We start from the raw sequence: 5,294 nt of genomic DNA on the forward strand, positions 1-5,294 counted from the left end.
ACTCGTAGTCGGGATGGAACCCGGGTCTCCGGCGCTTCATTCGCTGTGAGGCAGCAACTCTACCGCTGCGCCACCGATGATGTGCCAAATAAGGTGTCATATCACAGAAAGGAAACATGAAGGAGGAACTGAAGGGCCCAAAATAGCTACACATCCCCACCCCTCACCCAACAATCAGTTTGTGTCAACTTTCTAATGATGGTTGGAATATTCTTTCACTGGCCCAGTCCCTCATTAACAATTGCTAATCTTTTGCATCCTGTACCCAGTGCTAACTTCCCATCCGCACAGCAGTGTGACATTTTCTCTTTAATTAAGTCAAAGCAAACACACTATTAGTGGCTGTAATTTGTTCAGGTGAGGAGATGAAGGGATGAGAGAATGTGATGAGGGCAGGCTGGCTGCTCAGCTACAATGGGGCTGTTTGCTTTAGGCATTCACACAACAAGCCATGCCTGGTTAAATCATCAAGTATGTCAATGGAGCCACGCACCATGGAAACAGGCCCTTCGGCCCAACTCGTCCGTGCTTGACCAAGATGCCCCATCTGAGCTACTCCCATCAGAGAGAGAGAGAGAGAGTGTCAGAGAGAGAGACAGAGAGAGACAGAGACAGAGAGAGACAGAGAGAGGCAGAGAGAGACAGAGAGACAGAGAGAGAGAGAGACAGAGACAGAGACAGAGAGAGACAGAGAGAGACAGAGACAGAGACAGAGAGAGAGAGATGGAGACAGAGAGAGAGAGAGACAGAGACAGAGAGAGACAGACAGAGACAGAGAGAGAGACAGCGACAGAGAGAGAGGCAAAGACAGAGAGAGACAGAGACAGAGAGAGAGAGATGGAGACAGAGAGAGACAGAGACAGATACAGAGAGAGACAGAGAGAGAGATGGAGACAGAGAGAGAGGCAAAGACAGAGAGAGACAGAGACAGAGACAGAGACAGAGAGAGACAGAGAGAGAGAGACAGCGACAGAGAGAGAGGCAAAGACAGAGAGAGACAGAGACAGAGACAGAGAGAGACAGAGACAGAGAGAGATTTGACAAAACAAGGAAAGCATACTTTGACAAACTCAATGTGGCAACCCCGACTTTAAAGAACTAGATGATACATCAAAACTTCCTTCGCGAAGGAAATACGGCACATCTTGGTGCACAATACGTAACAGCATGCCATAACCTGAAAGACGGTGAATGACCAACATGCACATATGTACGCACACACTAATCGACATTAACTGACACTAAGAAATTAATATTGAATTGCTAAACTTGCTATTGTGTTGTACTGCTTACAGCTACAAGAACGTGTAGCATCAATAAAGGGCTATAGGCCTATTGTGAGTTTATGTACAGGGACATATCTATCCATGCACTGTATACTTGTATTTATACTTATGCATTTTAAACATGTATGTCATGTTTTATACTTTGGCAATATAACAATGTTTTTATCATGCCAATAAAGTTTTTGAATTGAAATTGAATTGAGAGAGAGAGAGAGAGAGACATAGACAGAGACATAGACATAGAGAGAGACAGAGACTGTGAAAGAGAGAGAGAGAATGTGAGAGAGCTATTATCCGTCATCAGAATCATCCTCTCACCCGCTAGAGATCCGTCCTGGCCTCCCATCTACCTCCCATCTACCATCATCCAAAGTTGTTCGGCACGGACTTGTAGGGCCGAGATGGCCTGTTTCCGTGCTGTAATTGTTATATGGTTATATCTTTGAACTATCTTTGAGAGGACCTAATCTTGCATCTTTATCCTTTATCTGCACAATGTAGATGGATTGATTGTAATCATGTATAGTTTAGTTTAGTTTAGTTTAGAGGTACAGTGTGGAAACAGGCCCTTAGGCCCAGTTCGTCCGCGCCACCCAGCGATCCCCGCACACCAACACTATCCTACACACTAGGGACAAATTACAACTCTACCAAAGCCGATTAATCTAGAAACCCACACGTGTTTGGAGTGTGGGAGGAAACCGGAGCACCCGGAGAAAACCCACGCAGGTCACGAGGAGAGCGTGCAAACTCCATACAGACAGCACCCGTAGTCGGGATGGACCCCGGGTCTCCGGTGCCGTGAAGCAGCAACTCTACCGTTGCGCCACCGTGCCGCCCCATGCAGCATTAGGAAATTGGTCTGAAGAAGGGTCTCGACCTGACACATCACCTAGTAAGTAAGTTTTATTTATATAGCACGTTTTAAGTCAACTCGCATTGACACCAAAGTGCCTGTTCCTTATCTCCACAGATGCTGCCTGACCCGCTGAGTTACTCCAGCACTCTGTGAAACGTCACCTATCCATGTTCTCCACAGATGCTGCCTGACCCGCTGAGTTACTCCAGCACATTGTTAAATGTCACCTATCCATGTTCTCCACAGATGCTGCCTGACCCGCTGAGTTACTCCAGCACTCTGTGAAACGTCACCTATCCATGTTCTCCACAGATGCTGCCTGACCCGCTGAGTTACTCCAGCACTCTGTGGAATGTCACCTATCCATGTTCTCCACAGATGCTGCCTGACCCGCTGAGTTACTCCAGCACTCTCATAAGTTCACAAGTTCTTAACTGATAGGAGCAGAATTAGGCCATTCGGCCCACCGCCTATTCCGCCTTTCAATCCTGGCTGATCTATCTCTCCCTCCCAACCACATTCTCCTGCCTTCTCCCCATAACCCCTGACACCCGCACTAATCAAGAATCTATCTATCTCTGCATTAAAAATATCCACTGGCTTGGCCTCCACAGCCTTCTGTGGCAAAGAATCCCACAGATTCACCACCCTCTCTCTGACTAAAGAAATTCCTCCTAATCTCCTTCTGAAAAATATGTCCTTTAATTCTGAGGCTGTGACCTCTGGTCCTCGACTCTCCCACCAGTGGAAACATCCTCTCCACATCCACTCTATCCGGGCCTTTCATTATTCGGTAAGTTTCAATGAGGTCACCCCTCATCCTTCTAAACTCCAGCGAGTTCAGGCCCAGTTTTTCAGTCTGTCTCTCATAGTGTGTCATAGAGTGATACAGCGTGGAAACAGGCCCTTCGGCCCAACTAGCCCACACTGGCTAACACGTCCCAGCTACACTAGTCATAGAGTGATACAGTGCGGAAACAGGCCCTTCGGCCCGACTTTCCCACACCGGCCAACATGCCCCAGCTACACTAGCCACACCTGCCCGTGTTTGGTCCATATCCCTCCAAACCTGTCCTATCTATGTACCTGTCTAACTGTATCTTAAATGTTGGGATACTCCCAGCCCAATCTGTTTTCATTGGAGTTTCATATCAAATTAATGATAGTTCTATATCTCTATCACCGTCGATATCTCTCGTTTTCCTTTCCACTGACTCTCAGCCTGAAGATTGTTCCCGACCCAAAACGTCACCTATTCCTTTTCTCCAGAGACGCTGCCCGCTGAGTTACTCCAGCTTTTTGCACCTATGTTCATAAGTTCATAAGTTGTAGGGGCAGAATTAGGCCATTCGGCCCATCAAGTCTACACCACCATTCAATCATGGCTGATCTATCTCTCCCTCCTAACCCCATTCTCCTGCCTTCTCCCCATAACCCCTGACACCCGTACTATCTATCTCTGCCTTAAATATATCCACTGACTTGGCCTCCACAGCCTTCTGTGGCTAAGAATTCCACAGATTCACCACCCTCTGACTAAAGAAATTCCTCCTCACCTCCTTCCTAAAAGAACATCCTTTAATTCTGAGGCTGTGACCTCTAGTCCTAGACTCTCCCACCAGTGGAAACATCCTCTCCACATCCACTTTATCCAGGCCTTTCACTATTCTGTACGTTTCAATGAGGTTACCCCTCATCCTTCTAAACTCCAGCGAGTACAGGCCCAGTGCCGACAAATGCTCATCGTATGCTAACCCACTCATTCCTGGGATCATTCTTGTAAACCTCCACTGGACCCTCTCCAGAGCCAGCACATCCTTCCTCAGATATGGGGCACAAAATTGGTGACTGACCCCCCCCCCCCCCCCCCCCCCCCCCGGTACTTCATGGAGTGTTGTCCCTTCAGTTACCAAGGAAGTAAACAGCAGCGTTCCCTTCATCTCTACACAACACTGAGTGCTTTCAGTTTTACATGAATTAGCTGACACTTTGAGGGACATAATGTCTCTCATTAGATGGGTGATGGCCTTTCAGCCTCAGCCCCGTTAAAACTCTCACTTGCGTCTAACGAGCTGGGAATTGTGACACTCTCCGCTCTCTGCCTCATCAAGTGGGGCGGGGGTGTGAAAATCCACAGGTGTCTCAAAGGCCCCCCACACACACGCACAGAGACACACACCACTCACCCCCCCCCCCCGCCCTCTCTCCCGTACAAAATGATCTCAGCACATCTGGTGATCAGGGAAGGACTGTGTAGGAAGGGACTGCAAATGTTTGTTTTAAACCGAAGATAGACACAATAGACACAATAGGTGCAGGAGTAGGCCATTCGGCCCTTCGAGCCAGCACCGCCATTCAATGTGATCATGGCTGATCATCCACAATCAGTACCCCGTTCCTGCCTTCTCCCCATATCCCCTGAATCCGCCCTCTTTAAGAGCCCTATCTAGCTCTCTCTTGAAAGCATCCAGAGAATTGGCCTCCACCGCCCTCTGAGGCAGAGAATTCCACAGACTCACAACTCTCTGTGTGAAAAAGTGTTTCCTCATCTCCGTTCTAAATGGCTTACCCCTTATTCTTAAACTGTGGCCCCTGGTTCTGGACTCCACCAACATCGGGAAGATGTGCACTTTGGAGAAGGAGTCTGCATACACACATTGCAGCACTTTGTGCTGATCCCTATGTGGGTACGCAGACTCCTTCCCTGTCTGGGGATAGATGCAAAACGCTGGAGTAACTCACGGGACAGGCAGCATCTCTAGATATAAGGAGTGGTCTGCGCACACACCAAGGGATCGGCACAAAGTGCTGGAACACTGCAGGTCAGGAAGCATCTCTGGAGAACATGGATAGGTGATCTTTCTTCAGCACTTTGTGTCTGAACCAGCATCTGCACAGGGAACTGCAGATGCTGGTTTAAACCGAAGATAGACCCAAGAAGCTGGATGTAACTTAGCGGGACAGACAGCATCTTAGAGTCACACAGTCACAGTGTGATACAGTGTGTAAACAGGCCCTTCGGCCCAACTTGCCCACACTGGCAGCCAACATGTCCCAGTTAAACTAGTCCCACATGCCAGCAGCTGGTCCATATCCCTCTCAGCTCCAGAGAACTCGTTGAAACATACGGAATAGTGAAAGGCTTGGAT

The sequence above is a fragment of the Amblyraja radiata genome, chromosome 1 (genome assembly GCF_010909765.2).
Source record: "Amblyraja radiata isolate CabotCenter1 chromosome 1, sAmbRad1.1.pri, whole genome shotgun sequence".
NCBI classification, from domain to species: domain Eukaryota; kingdom Metazoa; phylum Chordata; class Chondrichthyes; order Rajiformes; family Rajidae; genus Amblyraja; species Amblyraja radiata.